We start from the raw sequence: 12,206 nt of genomic DNA, 5'->3' as shown, positions 1-12,206 counted from the left end.
TATATATATATATATATATATATATGCATATGTGCTTGCACATTCATGTGTATACAGGTTGATGTCTATGCTCGTGGAGGCCAGAGAACAGCGTAAGGTTGCTTGTTAGGGAGACTACATGTGGCTTGTTTGTTTTCTTCTGTTTTGCACTGAGATAGTATCTCTCAATGGTCTGAGGCTATCCAAATGGACAAGGCTAGTTGGTCAAAGATCCTCAGATGCCTGCCTTGTCTCTGCCTCCACAGCTCTAGGATCACAAGTGTGCACTGCCATAGCCAGACTTGGGCAATTCAGTTCTGGCTGTCATGCCTGGAAACAACCATTTTACTGTTGAACTCTTTCTCCAGCTCTCCTTCTTCTGCATCTTCTAAAGCAAGTGATTACAAAGTTTGGTTTCATGGCAGGGATCACATTTTTTCTGAACATGTTAAGTTTTTATGTCTTACTGCAGTTAATTTGCTACAGTTTTCAGATCTGGATGTTTATGTCAGAGGGAAATCATGTTGTGAAATATCCTGTTTTATGATGCCTTGTTGAATTTTTTGTTTGTGTATATGTTTGATTTTGAGGGAGGGCTTCACTGTGTAGTCCAGGCTACACTGTCTTCCTATCTCAGCCTGTAGATTATTAGCACTATCTATATGGAATGAGATACCTACTGCCTTTCCACTTTTTATTAGGATATATTGACCTCAAAAATGAGTTTCATAGCATTTCTTCTTTTTGTATTCTCTGGAAAGACTCAAGTAAAATTGTTATTATTTCCTTAATCATGCAGAAAAATCCAATGGTAAGCTCACAGGGGACTGCAATTACTTTGGAAGATTATTTTTCATTATGGATTAAATTACTTTACTACATATTAGACTATTGTGATTTTAATTTTTGATCTTGAACTAGCTGGGGTAGTATATTGCACTCACTGCGTAGTGTCCATTTCCCTTAGATTCTCATATTGATTAGTCTAGAGATGCTTTCAAAGTCTCCTTGCTGTTTTTGAAATCTGCATGACTGTCCTCTCCTTCATTCGTAATAATAATATGGATAGCATTTTCTCTAAGCTTTCCTAAATGCATATTGCTGTGAATTTATTTTGTGAATCTTCAAGAATTTGGCACTGGCTTGGAATTTTATATTTGTTTCCTCTTAATATTGATTTCTATTATTTTTACTTCCTTCTCTCCATTTCCTTTGGGTTAAGTTTGACATTTCCCAACATATATATACATATACATACATATACACATATACACACATATATGTAGATGTGTATATAGTGTATGTTTGTGTATATATATATGTGTGTGCATATTATGTCTAATGTATTTGTATGTATAGGTATATGTCTATGTACAAAACAAAAACCATGGAACATCAAATGATTGACTTTCACCTTCTTTTTGTTCTGTTACCTGGGGACATCGTTTTCTCTCCAGCTGCTTTAGTGTGCTTCAGTTTTACAGATCACATTCTCATTTTCATTGATTTCAAACTATTTTCTAATTTCCACTGTAGACATTTGTCCCAGGAATCATTTAAAGCATATCTTTCTGTTCATAGACAGTTTCAATACTAGGCTTTTCTAGTCCTCTTTTATAACATGTAGCTTATTTCACAGAGGCAGTATATACCCTTTGTGTGTTAATCACTCCTGCAAATAAATTTAGTCTTGCTTTATGACAAGCATATGGTGGGTTCTGGTTGGTGACCCTTGAATATTAGTAAACAAAAGGCATTTAACAGCTGGTGAGTGTGATGTTCTGCATATGCCAATGGGGTGGAACTTACTGTGATAGTCAAATCTCTATTTTTATTGATGGCTTTGTTCACTTCATCAATGGGCATTATATGTATATGTTTATATACATATAACACACAAACATAAATATTACATATATACATAATTATCTTTTGCTCATATTTGTCCCTTCTGTTACCTTCTCTTATCTCTCACCTTTTATTGGTCCGTTTCTTAACCCCCACAAGCTCCCTTTTCTTTCATGTCTTATGAATAAAGAAATGCATACATATCTATAAACATACATATGTAAATCTGCAGTAATACATAAAATAGTTGCATTCTTCATACTTTTTCTTGTTCTTCCTGCTCCTTTTGGATGCTGTCTTCCCCTCCTCTCACTTAGTTCCTCTACTTTCAAAACCTATATACATATAAATTTTAAATCTAAATATTTAACACAACAATCTCTGGTTCTGTCTATCTATGTGAAAGTGCTGTCCTTTCGTTTTTTCTTATGGCTGAATAGAACTCCATTGAGTAGGTCATATATTTCCTTTTATCCATCCATCCATCCATCCATCCATCCATCCATCTATGCTTTTGATGATGGGCATCTATGCCACTTTTGTATCTAGGCTATGTGAATGTTGTGTTAAACATGGATCTATAGGAATCATTGGAATAGGATTGCTTAGATTTCTGTGAGAATGCATATATGGGTACAGCCAAATCATACAGCATTTTATTTTTAGTTTTTTTTTTTTTAGTAACTTCCACACTGATTTCTATAGTATCTGCCAAATTTATATTCCTATCAACAATATGAATATAGGAATTTATTCTCCTTTCATCTTCTAGCATTTGGAGTTTTCTAGATGATAGCCATTTTGACTTGATGAATTATAATCTTAATGAAGTTTCAATTTTCATTTCCCTGATGGCTAAGGATGTTGAATATTTTCTTCCTATATGTATTGGTCATTCATTTTTCTTTGAGAAGTACTAGTTCAGTCCTTTTGCTCATCTGTTAATTGGATGGCTTTTTGTGTTGAATATTCTTGGCATTAGTTCCCTGTGTGGTTGTATGGTGTGGTTGTTTGCCCTGGGCTCAGGGAACTAATACCAGAAGATCGCAGTTTTGTTTTCAGGTGATGGATTCAGCTTCTACCCCCCAAAGGTGGGGCTGCAGTTCACTGTAGCCTTCCCTCCCTAAGCCAAGATCCTTTCTCTTGAATTTTGTAGTGTGTTGGTGTCCAGGATTTCTGTGTCTGTCTCTAATCTTGGTATTATGCTAGTCTGTCCCCAGGCTACCCAGCCTGATACTATGTGTTTTGTGGACCCTTATTCTTTCCCTGTCTTTGAAAATGGATTTCCACCTCAAGATGGGTATTTCATCACAGCCCTTTAAGATTTGGGGAATGAAACAAAAATCCTTTCTACTGCTGTCCTTTCATACAAGAGGAGTCACAGTCTTCCCAAAGCCTGAATGGGCCCAGGCTGTGAGAACTATGTTCTGTTGGGGCAGTGCCAGGCTACTTTTTCCATTATTATATTCACTCTATAACTTAATTTGGATATTGTTTACTGATGTCCTCTTCAGGTCATTATGTATTCTCTTTTTTATTATTTAGTCTTCTATTAATTCTATATGCTGAATTTTTTATTGTGATTAACTTTTACATGTCTAGTAATTTCACTCATTTTTTTTTATTTTAGTAACATTGGTTGTAAGAAATACAATTTGATCATCATCTATTCTCTATTTTTATGTTCTGTTCCATTGTCTTATGATTCTCCTTCCTTTACCTCCAACCTTCTTCTACTCTCATGTATTATCTTTACTGTTTTTGCTTTTCTCTCTTATTTATTATTATGTTTTTACATGCGCGTGCACACGCGCGTGCGCGCACGCACGCACACACACACACACACACACACACACACACACACACACACCCTTGCTGAGAATTCACTGCTCAAATGATTATGGTGTTAGGGATGATCACTGTTTAGATAAGCAATTAAAGGTCTCATTCCTGAGGAAGACTGATTCTCCCTCAGTCAACCATTATTGTCTGTTGCAATCATTAGTTACTCTTCATCTAGTGATAGGACCTTATGATAGTTCACCATATGTCATCTGGTATAAGAGTGGCATGTTATTAAATTTTTATAGGTGCAGCTTCCCCATTCTATATAGAAAATATAGACTTTCTACAGACATCTTGGTTCTCTAGCTCTTAAATATTTTCCCTCCTCTCTTCTGTGACACCCCCTGAGCCTTAGGTGGAGAGGTTGCATTATAGACATATCAGTTGGGGTTGGAAACTACATGATTAAATGTTCTCTATATTTTGACCAGTTGTAGCTTTCTATAATAGTCTCTATTTGCTGCAAAAAGAAATATCTTTGAAGACAGTTGAGAGCTATGTTTGTCTTTGGGTTTAAGAATAAATATTCATTATAGAGTTAGGTATTACACTTAAAGGTCTGGGAAAGTGGCAGTAGTTGATTCTCCTCTGGGTTCTATGGCCCAACAGTCATGAGTAGATTTGCAGAATCAGACATGAGTTCAAATAGACAGGTGTTGGTTGCCTCCAAAATAGAAGTGCCACTGTCACACCTTTGGGGATATCTTGCATTGCTGGTAATTGTTGTATTTTATATGTTTTACAGCTAGGCATTTTAATATTGAAATAATAGCTTGAGTTCATGTCTGATTCCTATTGTATCTGGATAACTCAATCCCCTTGTTTTACAGTTACCTGGTTATTAGTGTGTTTGGTAATTCTTGATTGCTTCACTGATAATGTATATGAAAAGTATATGGAAAAGCTTTGGAGGTTCTGTCTTGCTCTTGAATTGAATAAATTCTACATTAGGCCTATAGAGTTCAGGTAGTGTCTTTATCTAGTTATAACCAGCTTAGTTTATAATTTGTCTTTACTGATAGGACACAGCCTTTACAGAAGTTTTTACCAAAATCCTAGAGTTTTGCTTAATGCCCTCTCCTCCTCAATGAGACTTTAATTTCAGGATTTGATTCCCTAGCATTTTGTGTCTGCCAGATTCTTGGCAACCTTTCTTCATATCTACTTCCTGCTTGGCTATGGAGTGCATCATAACATGTATGCAACTTGGATATTACCAAGTGTCTTAAGGGGAGAGCAGCTTATGACTTTATTCTCTGTGCTTCCTGTTCTCTTGGGAAATCATAGTCCCAAGCACAGTTTTCTCTCTTTTTATTTTCTACTAACTCTAGTTTGTAATCTAGCTTTTACTTGTTCCATAAAATGACAAATTCTATATTGAGCTAATTGCAATGGATGCTGGATTTTCTCCCTGTCATTCTCTTCATGCTGAGATTTGCTGTCTTTGTTTTTATTTTTTAAGGATTTATTTATTTTATGTATGTGAGTACACTGTCACTCTCTTCAGGAACTCTGAAAGAGGGTATCAGATGATTATGAGCTACCGTGTGGTTGCTGGGAATTGAACTCAGGTCCACTGGAAGAGCAGTCAGTGTTGTTAACCACTGAGCCATCTCTCCAGCCCTGGGATTTGGTGTCTTAACTCAAGAGTTGTTCATTGGTCCATATGTTTGTCTGTTAGTCTATGTTAAAGAGATGTCCCCAGTGTTAGCATTTATATAAGGATAGGTTATTGATCCTGCCTTTAAATGGTATTATTTTCAGTTCATTCTTTTGAATAAAAACATGACATCTCTTTCTGAAAGTTGGATTCCATCTGTCAGTGCTGTCTGTACAGAGTCACTTGGTGGGAAGCTTCCGGGTATACCTATGTTAATGAAGTGCATGGCACAGGTATGCTTTTTTCTATGTTCTCCCACTTTTAAGTGTTATCAGTAGAAGCATTGCCTCTTTCTCAGTGTGTTCCTGAAGTTGTTCTCCCAAGAACATGAAGTTCTATAAATATAGATTTATAGGTACATTTTTTATCTTAAAAAGAGATATTCACAGAGGCATTAATCTATTTATTTACTTACTAAATATGTATAAAAATTTTAAAAGTCTTAGTCTCTATCTAAAATAAATGTGTATCACTCACTCATTTCCAGTATATTAAAGACCCATCAGTTCCTTCTGCACTTAAGTGTTCAGCTTTGCTCTTCTCAGTTCTGATGTCATAATGAGCAAGTTAGAAGCAGCTCTTGAAACCACCATGGTTTCCCATGGAATCCACATGTATAGAACCCAGAACTATGCTCAAAATAAAATGTATTGATCGAATACTGAGTAAGATTTGCCCTATGGAACTTCAACAGAGCTTTCGGTGTTCAGTGGCTGTCTTCAGAAGGTCAGCTGGAACATGTAGATGTGAGAGCATCCCTAATTGGAGTGGTCACATTGGAGAGTTTTCCCCTTTGGGGAATAAATTAGAATAAAAGAGAATATTTAATAGACCACAGCAAAGCTGTCCCTTGACTATGCAGTGTCACACCTTTTGACAAGCGCTGCTTCGTTTCAGGATCAAAATTAATTGAAATCTTCTTTAAACATGTCCTTTGGTTTGATTTTCTAAATTGAAGTTGTCAAGAGATCAAGAAATAGAACCATTAAGATGCTTTAAGGATTGTCCAACCATCTGATCTACTATACAGAGTCAGTTGGTAATTATTCTGAAAGGACCAATATGACAACAAAAAAAAGAACAGGCTTGAGAGTCATTCATGTGATTTTTGAGTGGCTACATATCGAAATGACCGCCTATGCCTGCATACACATTTGTCTCATATTCACAGGCTATGATAGCTTCTAAATAATCAGAAAAAATAGGTCTCCATGGAATTCATGTTGCTTTCTGAAATGAGCAGAGTCCTTGATGCTGGCCATTCACCCATCATCTGAGTGCTAATCAAAGCTTGTGTCTATATCCTTCTCATTAAACACATTGTCCTGAATTCTTGTCTCAGAGCTAATTTTAAAGACTCTATGTATGTCCAAGTTGTTGGGGGGGGGCACTTGTACTTCTGCCTTGAACCATCCAAGGCAAGATAAGGTGTCAACATGCTTTTTCAGTCATTCCTACCTTCTGCTCTCTCTTTGAGGTCACATTGTGCTATCTTTATGTTTAACCCAGAACTTCTCAAAGGCTCCATTACCCTAAAAGCATCAAAAGGGTTCATGACAAAAGTGACAGAGAAGAATTCAGGAGATTCCTTGTTGGAAGAGTTTGACACTCGCCCTTGTGAAAATGCCTAGGATTACCACCCCTTCAATTTTTGGTGTCTGCATCTGGACAGATCCAGGACTGAAGAACTATGTGTTAAATGTCTCAGTCCTCAGACTCTAATTGAGGCAGCTGTTCAAAGGCAAGAAATGTCTCCCTTGGAAAGGAAATACTCAGGTATTTAGACAAACACTTGCATAGAAGTAAGAATATGCAAGCAATGGCGTGGATCAACCACATTACCGTGTAATTGAAACTGACTTTGTGTTGGGTTTCTTCAATGTCATGGGTCCCTTTCTTTCCATTCTCAAAGCAACATTTTCCATTCTCACTCTTATCTTCATTTGTGTCTCTGCTTCCTTAATCATCTTCAAATGTCTGTGAGTGATGTTCACATGTCCCATTCTGTTTTTAAAATCTCATTTGTTGCCGTCTCTTATAGGGATAGGAAGTATTCTGTTTAGGCTACATTTTGGAGGGTGAAAAGTGTTTATAGAACCGTCATCTGTTTCTCCTGATCGGATCTATTTGATGATGTCATTCTGTCATTTTACAGGATTTGAACAATCCAAAGCACCCAGGGCAGAATGTTTAGGGCAGCAAACAAAACAGGTTTTTATAATTAGCTGGAGAGTTGGGATAAATCTAGTGATATATATTTTTAAAAATACATCTATAAACCTAATAAGAGAAAATGATCTTCACTAATATACTCTTTAGTGATCGAAGACTGGCTTTGAGAGATATTTGATGTCCCTAAAGCTTGTGCATGGTTAAGATATAGATCTGAATGAGAGTTCAGCTTCTGAAATTTGGGTTAAACTTGCTCCAGACCAGGGATTTCAGAGGGATTTGAATAATATCTCTTAGTATCTGGAATTTGGGGAGTGAGCTAATTATTTAGGTATTACTATGGGTTAAAACAACAAGTGTGTGATTGAACCACTTCTCCCAGGGCTTTCCATCTATTGTTCTTACTCCTATTGTACTTGTATTTTAACATCACACTGTTTTACTAAGAGGCCCTATAAGCCCCACCGAATGGCCTAGCTCCTCTCTTTCAGATACTATTCACTGACTGCTGAACTTTGGGGGCATCATGGCTTTTTCATCTTAGGTCAGAGTTTTATGTGGCCCCTTGAAGAAGCAAAAAGGTCAGATGCCAGAATAGAAAATCCTGGCAGAGGTGCATGTGATGTCCCCTTCTGCTTTCACGGCTACGTCTAATCTCCGTAAGAATGAGAGCTTTGACTGACTTATCTTAAGAAGACAGTGGGAGCAAAAGGGATCGGTGCTTCCCACAGTGGGAAATCCCTGGAGAAGACTGCCTTTGCTTTCCCACCGGGATGCTTATGTATCTGTCCCAGGGAGAAAAGCCATTTGGTTTAAAGGCCTCCAATCTTGGCTTACTGTGTGGGACACTCACACCTTGAGGGCCTTAGAACAATAAAAGAGTTAACCCAAGTGTTGAACACTGCTTAACTATCTTGGGACATTTGTTCTGTGTTCGTGGATTTGGTAATTTTAATGCAAATAGGCATCTCCACAGGCAGCTGTGTCCCCTTAAGCAGATTTTATTTAGCAGCTGAGTTTCCCACATCACTTGGCAGTCATAGATTTTCAATTTCTCCCCATGCCAACAGGGCAGCTGGAATAATTTGCGTACTCATTAATTTGTGAGAAATATGAGCTGTGTTAGGCAGACAACGTGTATCTTCTGTGCGGTGCTGTACTAGGATAAGCGGCTCAGGGTAGAAGCAATTTGCCCTATCCCAAAGGGGCCCTAGGATTTTAATAAGCTGGTTATGAAATTTCTATTTCTTTGCAATTTGAAGCATCTAATTAGAGCCTGTAATTTCTCTCCTGTAACGAGAGTGGATGAAGGTTAACGTTAGGCCTCCTGGGTCCTTTCAAATTCATTTACAGAGAAAAATCAGGTAACAGTTGTAGCTAATTAGAACAGGGTATTAAATATTTAGTCCATCTTGATTTAACTTGGGGAACTCAGACATGCATACATGGTGTTGGAATTTGGAGAATGATAAAGGGAAGTTAAATTTAATTTTTAATCAAAGATAAACTTGAAGGCAGTGTGATGAATTTCACACTGTGGTGAGACAGGCAAAGCAGTCATGGCCTCCAGTCCTCTGAACTGCCAGGATAAAGGGAGATGATGTCGATTTAAGTCCATCAGTGAATGTGTTGCCCAAGTTCAAACAGCTGGAACTTATGGCATATTCATAAAGTACAAAGAACCCAATGATTTTATCCTAACAGTTTCATAAAAAGCTGTCTTCTTGATGTTTCAGAATTTAGAGTAGACTTTGTTTGATCCAAGAATATTTTTGACAACTATCCTAAGGAAATATTTTACTCATCATCTTATTTGTTTGGTTATTTATCCATGTGTAATTTATTTGTGTTTTTTGCCTAAGTGTATTTAAGTGTACCACATGTTTGCAGTGCTGCTAGAGGCCAGAAGAGGGCGTTAAGCCCTGCAGAACTTGAATGTACAGACAATCCTCTGTGTGGGTATAGGGAACTGAACCAGGACCCTCTGTAAAAGCATCAAGTTCTCTTAACTATTGAGTCGTCTCTCCAGCTCTAGAAGTTTTTCTGCTTTTTTTTTAAAGAGATGACTTATGTCTACCAAACCTTTCCCTAAAAGGAAATCTTCCCTCCTTTTAAGTCTGGGCCAACAGGGTAAGGGGTGGCGTTTTGATGCATCAAGTTTGACATTGTCACAGCTAACACCAGATTCCCGCACACTGAGGACCATGCATTATTGTCCTCCGTTCATCTTCCTAAAAGGGGATTCAGATAATTCAGGATGTGTGTATTAGAGATTCCCAAATCAGCCTCATGTCAGCCCTTCCTTCTGAGGCCTCCCACAAGGGAAAAGCATCCTTTAGTGACACCTGTATGCAGGATTGCCCCTAGGGCAATGTAACATCATCAAAGTCTGCTGCTTAGGAGATAGAAGAACTTGAAAAGGCAAAGGTGGGAAAGATGATAATAAACCTTTCTTAGGATCATAGAAGAGCTATAGCAGGATAACTTTGACATGCACCCACAGCTTCCTGGCTCCCGAACTCCTGAACCCCAGCCCTGGACTCATGATCCCAGCTCTGCTCTTGTGGTTTTATTTTCATTCCCTGAAGCATCTCAGCAAGATAAGCTCTCAGATGGTCACCTCCATCTACAATGCAGATTTACTTCTTTTGACTGCAGTAAATGCCTGTTATAGGGGACAATAGCTGGCTTTCAAAGCATCAACCTCACTAGATTTCACTTGGACTCTTACACATCAAAGGAATGAACATATAGTAAGTGTATCTGGAGTATTAAATTATATTGTACATCTAATGAGTTCTGTGATGTGGATTGGCATACAGAAACGACTATCAGATTGACAAATTCACTATCTATGTATGCAGGGGGCTGGGGACACTCATCACCTCTACTTAGCCCTGTCAATTGTAGCATGGAGATCAACAGATTACACACCAGCATTTTCCTCTTTTATTTGACCCCTAAAGAAGAGAAAAATAATACCGCATCAACCCAAGCCAGCTATAGAGGTGTCTCATTATGGGATTTATCATTTTCTGGATTTCTTAATGTCAGACCTGCCTTTTAGCCAGTCTTCTACAGGCAGAGAATCTGGAAAATCCTCCCACCATGTGATGTGAGCCTACATTTGTTTTCTAGTCTCCTCAGGACAGTAAAGGTAAATGGAGAGTCTTTTGGAGATCTGGCCCTGGGAGAACCTCTAATGTGATACCTCAAACCCTCAGACTCACTCAGAGACACAGGTTGGGCTCAATATGTATGTTTAGTCTAGATATTTTTCCAAAGAAGGTAATTGTAAATTGAGGAAAGGTTTGAAATCCCATAGAAGTGAGTTTTCAATTGTTAATGTATGTATTGATGATGACTTGCCTGTTCTCCATAGCTCTGAACCCTCCTCCACTTCAGCTGTTGGCTTCATTTGTTGTGGATGAGCTATGAAGTGGTTCCTGCTTCTGCTCAGTCTTCATAGAACATGCCAGTGGGATTTGTTTATACACCATGCTCCTGTTCCTATACACCTAGATGTAAACCCTCCCAATGGTGTTTCCAACCTGAGCATGAGCTAGAAATAAAGGTTTAGTCACCACTATAACTTATGAGTGCCAGGCACAAGGGTGATGCTCTGTGACTGTTTGCTGAATGGAACTGAATGGCAATTTCTCCCTTTTCCTATAAAACATGTTTTGTATGAAAAAAAGAAAAAACTTTATGTGTTAAATGCAGAAAATGTGTTTATGATAAAAATAAGCAGATCCTGAGAAGGAAGTGGCAACTGTTAATTCAAACTCCAGAGATTACAGCTTTAAATGCCATTAATCTTCATACATATGTATGTATGTATTTCTGTATATATATACATATATATATATATATGAAAAATATATATTTAGAATGCATGAGAACTTAGAGTTTCCTTGTTTATTTTGTGATGTCCTCTGACATTGGTAAGTTAATTGGCCTTGCCATTATTTGCAATAGCTTCAAGAAAGTTTCTGGTTAAGAGTACTAACACCATTCCCTTCAGAGAGGCATTCTGATATTTTGGTCATTTTTCTCTAATATGAAAAACACTGAAACTTCTGTCCTTTAAGTTAAATATTTATTTCATTGTGTGTTTTTATTTTCCTGGATAGATTTCATGAAGCAGAATTGCTGTGTTAATGTTTAAGAGCACTGTGATTATTTGGCAGATTAGAACCAGCTATCCTTAGGAAGTTCTTGCTAAGCTTTATTCCTAGAACATAAAAGCCATTTACTTATACCCTCACCATTAATGCACAACTTGCAATTTGCTAACAACAATAGTAACAGGAGAAAAGTACCCCAGACTCTTATTCATGCCCATGGTTACGAGAGGGTTAGCATTGTGTTCTGTCTCTTGTTTGTTTGCTTTTGTTTCTGTGTGTTTCTGTTTCTGAAATCTCCTGGTGTATGTTCTGTGCCCACCATGATGTGCTTTTGTCCTGGAATAACAATGAAGAAAATGTTTTTGAAATCCCTTATATGCAATGGATTTTATTTGTGTATGTATGTATGTGCGTGTGTGTGTGTGCGTGTGCGTGTGCGTGTGTGTGTGTGTGTGTGTGTGTGTGTGTGTGTGTGTGTGTGAAAGAAAGTGTTCGGTCCCTTGAAGCTAGAGTTATAGGTGGTTGCAAGCCACTCTTTTATGTGGGTGGCTGGAACCAAACTCCAGTCCTTAGCA

At 37.7% G+C, this 12,206-nt stretch overlaps 1 protein-coding gene and 1 long non-coding RNA gene across 3 annotated transcripts in view; one reads left to right on the top strand and one right to left on the bottom strand.

The window, feature by feature from the left end:
• The window catches only part of LOC116084429, an 8,655-nt gene extending 2,377 nt beyond the window's left edge, over window positions 1-6,278 (bottom strand). Inside the window, exon 1 of the long non-coding RNA XR_004116106.1 lies at window positions 5,810-6,278. This is a non-coding gene — a long non-coding RNA (uncharacterized LOC116084429). The remainder of the gene's footprint in view (window positions 1-5,809) is intronic.
• Cacna2d3 (calcium voltage-gated channel auxiliary subunit alpha2delta 3) overlaps window positions 1-12,206 on the top strand; it is an 816,591-nt gene that overhangs the window by 512,785 nt on the left and 291,600 nt on the right. The window lies entirely within an intron of this gene.

This window comes from Mastomys coucha, unplaced genomic scaffold, assembly GCF_008632895.1.
Source record: "Mastomys coucha isolate ucsf_1 unplaced genomic scaffold, UCSF_Mcou_1 pScaffold9, whole genome shotgun sequence".
Classification (NCBI taxonomy): Eukaryota; Metazoa; Chordata; class Mammalia; order Rodentia; family Muridae; genus Mastomys; species Mastomys coucha.
This window is presented reverse-complemented; position numbering and strand designations above follow the sequence as displayed.